The 10026-nt window shown below is 42.3% G+C and overlaps 1 protein-coding gene across 1 annotated transcript in view; it reads left to right on the forward strand.

The window, feature by feature from the left end:
• Positions 1-3817: 3817 nt before the first annotated feature.
• Positions 3818-10026, forward strand: part of ATG4C (autophagy related 4C cysteine peptidase) — a gene marked incomplete at its 3' end in the record, with an annotated part of 27431 nt that continues 21222 nt past the window's right edge. The window contains 1 exon segment of the mRNA XM_072420708.1: positions 3818-4006.

Genomic DNA, 10026 nt, shown 5'->3' on the forward strand with positions numbered 1-10026 from the left:
GCACACAGTGCGCCTCTACTACAGACAATACGGCCACCGTCTGCCCTACGGTATCGCACACTGCCGCCGCCTACCGCAATACCCTCTGTAGCTGCGCACTTCCTAAGAGTGGGAATGGATTTTGGGAGGGGGGAATCTTCTCTTATCTCATAATAACATCTATAATAATAATCATTGAAATAATATTATAGTAATAATAATAAAAATAATAATAATATTAATAATAATAAATAGTAACAAAAAGATGATACATGATAAAAGAAAATAAGAAATTCCATAACAATGATCAACAATTATTTTTTTATTGATTTTTAGAGCTGAGTAGGATTTGTAACTGTTCCATGTAAAGTGAAACTTTGTATCGCTATTGGTAAATTTCACTATTATTAAAAATAGCCAGGAAAAAGAACAATCTTTTATCTAGTTGCCAGTTTTTTGATAAAAATGTACATAAATTAATACCTTTATTTCTTACTTTTATATAAATCAGGGGAAAAATAAAAAGGGCCAGCCAGTTTTTTTCCTTTCTATGCTTCATCTGAGATTTCCCTTCACTTCCTGTCCTAGAGAAGCCAAAGGAAATGAGAGGTGATCACATGATCAGGTGTCCCCATAAAAGAATTTCCCCTTACTAAATTTCTGTCTCAGTGACACAGTTCACTGCTATAAACAGGCCTCTATTTATAAAACAGGGAATCTGACATTCCCTCAAACATTCCCTGGAGGCAATCTTCCAGATCCACGTATTTTAGTGGCAGTAATTGATTCCCACAGGGAAATGTTTGAGGACACAATCAGACCCATCATTATTACAGAAAGGGGCAGGTGATATCCATTCTACAATAATCCCTCCTACCTTGGCTGACCACGTCTGGAATATGCAATCCAGTTTTGGGATATTGGGGAATTGGAGAGAGTGCAGAGAAGGGCAACTAAACTAATAAAAGCAATGGTGGAGCTCAGCTATGAGGAGAGATTAGCTGAAATGAATCTATTCTCCCTTGAGAAGAGACGTATAATGGGGGATATGATCACCATATAGAGAACTCTCACTGTAAGATCATTACAAAGCACAAGGGGGCGCTCTTTGTGTCTGGAGGAAAAGAAGTTTAAGCTCCGGATAAGGAAGGGATTCTTCACTGTAAGGTCTGTGATAATGTGGAATCGGCTCCCTCAGGAAGTAGTTTCAGCAAGTTCTATAGATTGCTTTAAGCAAAAGCTGGATGATTTCTAGAAGCAGAGAATATAACTGGGGATTAAGGATTTAAAGTAAAAATAACAGAGACTGCTGATCCAGGGAACATCGGATTGCCTCATGGAATCAGGAAGGAATTTTTTCCCCTGTTGATGCAAATTGTACCAGGGATTTTTTCCTTCCTCTGGATCAGCTCTGTCCATAGGATTTTGTATCTGGGATATGTTTATTTCCCTAGTGATTGAACTTGATAGATTTATGTAATTTTCTATACTATTTACCTTTCTTATCTCTCCAGGTGTCTGGCCAGATTACCCGGCAATCCCAGCTTTCCCTGCACATGCCGGGAATAAATGAACGCAGCAGGGAGTCATCCCAGCCAATCAAGATGATCAAATATCATATTTGGGAAGACAAGAAAGAAGAAGATGGCACTGCCCTACAATAGATTGAGGACAGGTAATTATCACGGGTTCAGTTCTGATTTAATGAAAAGATATTTAGCTGAGATATCAAGCAATATTGATATATTGGAACTTAAAGAAAAAAACAATAATTATCCATCCGGGGTTTCTACAAAAATCAGTGGCAATACTTCCATCATGCTGCTGTTGGTTTAATGATAAATGATTGGAATGATGCCATGTTAACCTTGCAGGGCAATAAAGAATTCTGTTGTTGATGATAATAATTCTGTTGATGATAATAATAATAATAAAGATGTAATAACATGTAATTTATGAAATGACTGTGTATCATAAAGGATAAGTAAGAGCCAAGTCTGTTCCTGCTTTGTGTGTTTCTTCCAGATCTGCGCATTATTCCACAGTCTTTGCTGGAACTTCTTCTAATAATGACCAGTCAAAGCTGCAGTCTCCACTTGTGCAGGGTGACTGGTCTTGTATCCGCCCCCTTTGTAGTGGGTGGAGTTTGTCAAGCCACTCCCACAGCTCTGCTCAGGGTATATACAGCACAGTGATAATGTCTCTGCTACTATTACATGGGGATCCCTGACTTTAAAGATGCATTTGGTTCACACAAAGTGGATTTACTTCCTTTGTGACTACTGTGGAATATAATAAACGTATTCTGTGCATAGATTTTTAATTTGATATATAACTTGTTTTTGTCTTTTCTCCCCATCAGCAGTGCCAGGACTGAGCACTTTACCCCCCAGGGCAAAAAGGGAAGCATGGCCTCCCCTCTGTAAAGTGCTTTTACAGCAAAGTTTGCAGGCTTTGCCATTTTTGCCCCCACCCCACCTTCCTTAAGTGCCCATGACAGCCACCACATTTGCAGGCCCGGCCCTGAGACATTGGAGACATTTATTGGATGAAACACTAACTAGATTAGATTTCTCTGCAGCCTGGCCATAATCACTCCTTGTGCTGCATTTTTTAGTATTAATCGAGAAGGGCACTGAGGCTCCCTAAAGATTGGCAGAGGGAATCTCTATGTGGCAGCCCCATAGCAAATTAATAGGTGCGGCAGTGGGTGTTACTCGTACAACTCATCGCTGCCAACTGTCACATGTGCAAAAGCGGCTTCTTTAAAATCCAGCGCTGCCATGTGTTTGAGCAGCTGGCAAGGTTGCCCAAGGGAGATCTGAACCTGCCCATATTCTGAACACCTGGGCGGAGCTGGGAACACAAACAGAGATCTCAATGTCGGGGTTCCTAAACATCGACGCCATGCAAGTTAACTTGTAAATCAATTTCTCAGCACAGTGCGACATTGGGTGATGGGAAGAACCCGTGAGAAAGAGGACTGATCGAAGTTCTCTCCAGAAAAGAGAAAAGCCAAGACAGCGTGGGACTTGCTGGGCTCATTTTGTGTAGTGAAGGAGGGCTTTCACTGGTTAAAGGGTTTTTTTTTGTTCATAAAAGATTTGCTTTAAAGGGTAACATTGAAAATACTTTCAAATAACATTTTTGGATGTCCTAAAATTGTACAGAAGGTAGGTGGTGGGGGCAGGTGACATGGGGCGTGGCAGGTGTCACGTGAACTCTCTCCTGGCAGATGCCCACACTGGCAGCTGCTCTGTCCACTTCATCATATTAACATAGACACGCCTCTTCTCTCCTCCTTCCACGCCCACTTTATTAGGATTGACACCTGGCTCCTCCCTCATGCTTGTGACTAGCCCGCCTCTTCCCTCCTCATTCCACGCCCTCTTTATTATGATTTACATATGGCTCCTCCCTTGTGTTGGGACTGACCCGCCTCTTCCCCCCCCCTCATTCCACGCCCACTTTATTATGATTGACACATTGCTCCTCCTTCGTGTTGTGACTGCTCCACTTCTTCATCTCCTTTTACCACGCCCACTTTAATATGATTGACACATGGCTCCTCCTTGTGTTGTGACTGACCCGCCTCTTCCCTCCCATTCCACGCCCAATTTATTATGACTGACACATTGCTCATCCCTCGTGTTGTGATTGGTCAGCTACTTCATCTCCTTATTCCACGCTCACTTTATTGTGATTGACACATGGCTCCTCCCTCATGTCTGTGACTGGCCCGCGTCTTCCCCCTCATTCCAACGGCCACTTTATTATAATTGACACATTGCTCCTCCCTCTCGCTTGTGACTAGCCCCGTAACCTCAGGAAGAGGTTCGCAGTTGCTATGTGACCTATTGGTGACACCACAAGCCCCTCGGCGCCCTCCAGTGGCCTATAAAGTACGTGCAGTACACAGCTCCTCCTCATCTCGGAAGTACACAGAGGCTGCAGCTCGGGGAGGCGGACGGTAACAACATCCGGCCGTGATAAGGGGTAGCCGGGGCTCGATCTGGCTCACACCGGGCACCCTGCATGGTAATTGCGTGGGGGAGAGGAATGACTAACATGTCCGTATTCAGGGTCTGTGAGGGGAGAAGAGCGCCACCTATCTGTCCTGCGGGGATAAACAATGTATCAATCTGGAATCAGCTGGTATATACACTCAGATACATTGTATTACTATTGAGCCTTTATAGAACAGCGACCCCTACTGGCAGTGATCTCTGGTGTTCATTCACCAACCTTCTAAATGGGCCCCAATAAACCCAAATGTTTATTACCAGTACATTTCTGGCTGTGCTGTGCCTTGCTGTGATAGCTTTTCCATGATATTAAAATACTATTTGAGACATTATCAGCTTTGTCAGACAATACCGCCTCCTGATTGGTCCGTGTCCACTCTGATACAATGTATACAATGGACTGCATTCATTATACTGTTGGTTATAATAGAGAACAGCGCCCTCTGCTGGGTATAAGCCTATTCAATGTAACCCTGTGTTAAGTGAAGAGCGCCCCCTGCTGTGACATGGCATTTACACAGTTTCAAAGTATATGTATTGATTGTGCTTGACAGCTCTGCACTCCATTTCCCAGCATTCTTTTGGCTCCAGGAGCATTATGGGTATGTGGTGTGGTAGATGCCTGTGCTGGGAAGTGTGGAAGTTGCAGATCTGGATAGTGGGGAAGTTGCAGGCGGTGAGTCATGTGCTACTTTTCCCTTTTCTGGAGTGTCTGTTCAGCTGTTAGGTGGAGATTAGGAATTGGCTTTCATCATTATAGGGATGGAGTTGATATTGGGAGATGTATGGCGAGCTTGCAGATCAAGGTGCTTTGATGTGGGCTATATAAAATAGAAGTTGGGGTGGGAGGGGGATTCATCATCATCCTGCAGCTTTTGTAAGAACTTTGAATAATCTCGCATCTGTGCAATAACATGAAATAAAAGCATTGGTGCACTTTATTTTAAATGCCACCCTAATGCCCCTTGCTGGCCAACCTATGGTGCATCTCATGGCTGCAAATGTATACAACTGCTTAACCTTGCTGCATGGCATTGCATGGGGCGATTCGCATGTATTCACATGTATAGAGATATAAAAGTAGAATTATTGTTGGAGTTTTTCGTAATCTTCTATTTATTGCACTTGTATCTACTAGATAAACACAAACTGCATTCCTTGTCTTAAGTAGATACTTAACCTTTGGCTACTCTCCATGTATCATTGTTATTGTTCTACTATGCTATAGTGTTTTCTTTTTCCTTTTTCAGTTTATCTGTACAAACTCCTAAAGCCTAGTGTAGATGATCTGTTTATTTTTCAGTGTGATCAAGCTGATCTTAGGATAAAACAGCAACCAGTCAATTATTAGAGAACAGTTTTTGGCTTTTGGGTGTGATTGGATCGGTCATGTTAGTAAATAATGATCAAAAGTACAAAGTTTTCTCTTTTGTACAAATAGAGTGCATTGGGTAAGAATCTTGAATGGGTTGTAGGAAGAATATCGTACATGTGTGATGTGTTTATGGGTATTCTAATCAATTACAAACTGGCCATTGGATCTGCATGTGTGTTCACTGCATATAGGACGGAATTTCCTTTACTTTATACCCCCTTTACCTTCTTGTTTTCTGGTCTGTAAATTTAACCCACTTATGGTTTTTGTTAGATCAGTTTAATAACTGCACAGATTTACCTTTGGATTCTGCTAGATTTCTTGTGATCTGATAATTTTCTGTACAATATTCCCAGCTATTGCTGAGGACTACAAAACCTTTCCACCTATGTTTTTGAGAAGATGATGTGTGTTTGGGAAGGGGTTCCATTGTCCTGTGCTTGGGTGGCAGGGGTGCATTTCCACAGATAGAGTACATATAGTAATACAGGAAGTGTTAATGTCAGAATCGGGTGAATAAAATGGAAAAAGCTTAAAAAGAGAACAAATACTACAAATACATTAGTATAATATCAAAGGCGAAGAAGAAAGGGAAAGATAGGCTTTTAAGGCATGGGTGAAAAAAATTGTATTTGTGTGTATGTATGTATATATGTATATGTGTGTATATATGTGTGTGTGTGTATATATATGTGTGTGTGTGTATATATGTGTGTGTGTGTATATATGTGTGTGTGTGTATATATGTGTGTGTGTGTATATGTGTGTGTGTGTATATATGTGTGTGTGTGTGTATGTGTGTGTGTGTATATATGTGTGTGTGTGTGTATGTGTGTGTGTGTATATATGTGTGTGTGTATATATGTGTGTGTGTATATATGTGTGTGTGTATATATGTGTGTGTGTATATATGTGTGTGTGTGTGTAAGTACCTTACTTACTCTAATTCTATATTCTCCTAATATTCCTGGGACTTATAAACCCATATATATCAAGCACCAGTACTAAACATCTTAAGGATCCAGGGCCATTTCAATGTGGATATGTCCTTATTACTCTTACCTTGTTTTTAAGCATCAAAAAAAATTGTCCTTTTACTTTCAATGCATCCAATGTCATGATCCCAATATTCCCCTGAAGAAGCCAGGGGAATATTGGGATCATGACATTGTGGTGAAACACGTCGGGACATGAGATAAGCTCAAAATTTTGAGATATATAGATTTATATTTGCTTTGTCAACACTTTGTTGTAGTTTCACATATAGACTAGGAGTGTTGGAAATAGAACAACCTTGTCTCTCCGTCTGTCTATCTATACACAAATTTTTTTCACCTTTGCCTTAAAAGCCTATCTTTCCCTTTCCTCTTCTCCTTTGATATTTAATACATTTTAGACTTGGCAAACAATACATCCTAGGTAACTTTTTCAAAAGAAGAACAATCCCATACAAGCCTTCCTGATAACATCCTATTTCTAAAATACATTAGTAGTATGTTTTGCCGGACCAATATCCCACTCATCTGTATGTTGCCATCAGTGGTAGATGTGAGTTGGAGGTTTTGGGATTTATGGGTAGCATGGTGGCTCAGAGGTAGCACTCTTGCCTTTGCAGCGCTAGATGCCAGGTTCGAATCTCGCCCAGGACACTATCTGCATGGAGTTTGCAGGTTCTCCCTGTGTATGTGTGGGTTTCCTCCAGGTACTCCGGTTTCCTCCCACATTCCAAAAACATGCAGTAAGTTTAATTGATTTTCCCTCAAAATTGACCTTGGACTACATTATTAACATATGACTATGGTAGGGACATTAGATTGTGAGCTCTTTTGAGGGACAGTTAGTGACAAGACTATCGACTTTGTACAGCACTGCGTAATATGATGGCGCTATATAAATACTGTATAGTAATAATAATGGTAAAGGATGAATGGGTGATTGGTTCTAGGGGGTGAGAGCTTAATGGGGAAGAGGGCAGGCAGGAAGTTCCGGGGGCAAAACAGGCAGGGGGTGTAGGAGAAGTAAAAGGATAACCGCAGCGGCAAGGGGGCATGATGACCACAGTGGTGGGAACATTTGGGGCAGTAAGCATTGGCCTATATCGGGGGTCGGCAAAGTTTTATGGCCACTAGGCCATTTATGGGGTGGGTGGGAGCACACTAGGCCGGACCCTGAAGTGAAATCCCTCTCCTCCGTATGCATTGCAGAGGAGAGGGATTTACCTTCAGGGAGCTTTCCCTATTTACCGCGGTGGCGGAACTGCAAGGGGGCGGCACCAGAGCTCTGGCGGCTTCGGAGCTCCAGCACTGGTAGTTCCTCACCCCACCTGACTGATCCGCCGGCAACCCGTGTCTCCGGAGCCGCGGGTTGCCGGACGGCATTAGGCTGAATTGGCCAGGGGGCATTAGGCGAGAATGAACTACCGGCTGGGCCGTTTCTGGCCTAGAGGCCAATAAAACGTACATTGGTGCTCTTTAACACTACAAAATGTATAGTTTGTTCTCCCTAGAAAGCATAGGTTGAAACCAGGCAGGCAGGAGGTAGAATGTACATATGTTGGCAGCTAAACAGTATTGATGGCTTGCTTGGAGTCTGAATCTGTTCAGATCAACACAACGCCTTGTGGGCATTCACAGCCCAAGTCATGCCAGCTTGTTCCATCATTACATACATATCATATGATCATAGAATGAATTTAAAACCACCAAGGTGTTACTACACTGTGCTAATAGAAGGGAGCAGGGTGGGGTTGGAGAAAGTGACTAAGGCTTTGACAAATGCTAGAATTCCATTGCCAGAGCCAGTCATTAGTAGTACTCTGTCTGTTGTTTGCCTGTTACCATAAGTGATTACCAATGATCATTTCAGCGGGAATTATTACCCACCTTAAGTGGTAGTTGCTAGCCTCCCATCTATGGTGGGTGGCCTAATTTATTGTATATACACTTGCTTGGAGAGGGTATATGATCCCCTAATGTGGTGTGTGTGATATATGCTGAGATGGTCCACTCCAAAGCACTGTTCCCCCGACCCCTTTTAGCTGGGTGCACCACCCAGCAATTTTCAGTAACCACCCGGCAGTTCTTGGGTGGTTCCTGAAGAGTTGGGTCATAATAGAGGGACCATCACGCACCTACAGCTTCTTCCCCCCCTCCCCTCTAGCTTATGACTGGCACGCATTACAGTTCTTAGATTTCTTCATCCAAAGTCGCCAGCATTACCATCACTCTGATTTACACATGCACTTGTATTAAGTAGCATCCTTCACTTTTGTCTAAATACAGCTTTCAGCATACATATTCCTGCCTACATGGAGGAAGTGAATCTTCTGGGTAATTCATATTTATGATTGCTCCATTTGTCTTTTTGTAGCTTTGTTTTTGCACTTTGTTTGCTGTAAGTATGGTGAATCAGCACAGTTTTGTTCTGTTTTTACCACGTGTTCTAGGATGGTGTAAGATCAAGCAGTTTCATTTCCTTAATGGACTGAGCAAAGCTTTGCCAGTGATAAACTCTTGTGACTTGCGAATTCTTCATTATTTTTATATCTGACCCAGTCATTATACTTGCTAGGTGACCTTGGATTGGCCTGCGAGATAATACTTCCCTTTCTTGTAAGTCATTGCAATGTTAAAGCTCAACAAGAATCTTTTGGTAGTTCAAATAAAATGTAATTCTTCCAAACCTTTTCCTACCATAAACATATTTTAGTTATTTTTTTCAAAGAATTCTGCAGCCATAGAGGGATTCTCCTTGTGATCCTGACCTATAAAGGACTCTTCTTTCCATTTTCATACTGCATTAAGAAAATACCTGCATTCACTTGCTGCTTCCACATGGTGATAATGGTGGATAATGTATCTGTAGTTTCTTTGTACAGCAAGCTGGCTTCGCCATGGATATGGTGCTGCAGCCAGACTCATCATTCCCACCTACCCTCCTACCTACCCACCTCTCCTCTTCTGTAGTTCTCCTCATTGGCTTCCATTTCACTTTGGAATAAAATTCAAGCTCCTGTGCTTTGCCTTCAAATCCCTCCACAGTTCTTGTCCCACTTACCTTTCTGACCTTTCTGGCCACTCTCTTCTCCCCTCCAATGACCTACTAATGACTTCCTCACTCATAACCTCATCACAGGTGAGGCTCCAAGACTTTTCTAGAGCTGCCCGATCCTCTGGAATGGTCTTCCTCGTCCTATTCGGCTTGCTCCTACCTTCTGCTCCTTTAAAAGAGAACTCGAAACCCAACGCTTCAACCTCACCTACCCGTCTTCTTCTGTCGTCTAAACCCTCACTACTTCCCACCATTCCAAATCCCCCTCCTATTGTGTGATACTTCCCCCACCTCCTAGATTGTTAGCTCTTCGGGGCAGGGTCCTCTCCTCCTGTGTCACTGGCTGTATTCGTCTGTCATTTGCAACCCGAATTTATTGTACAGCTCTATGTAATATGTTGGCGCTACATAAATCCTTAATCCTTTAATGATAATAATAATAATGTGGACAACCATAGAGGGGTAACAACACAAGAGCACAACTGAAAGCCAGTTGTCACCCAATATCCAGAAATGTTTAAGTGAGGACCTTTATGACCATTCATCAGGGAGAGTTTTTAAACCAGAATTGCAGCAATAGCTTGGTGTTTAACGCTG

The sequence above is a fragment of the Pyxicephalus adspersus genome, chromosome 8, assembly GCF_032062135.1.
Source record: "Pyxicephalus adspersus chromosome 8, UCB_Pads_2.0, whole genome shotgun sequence".
NCBI lineage: Eukaryota > Metazoa > Chordata > Amphibia > Anura > Pyxicephalidae > Pyxicephalus > Pyxicephalus adspersus.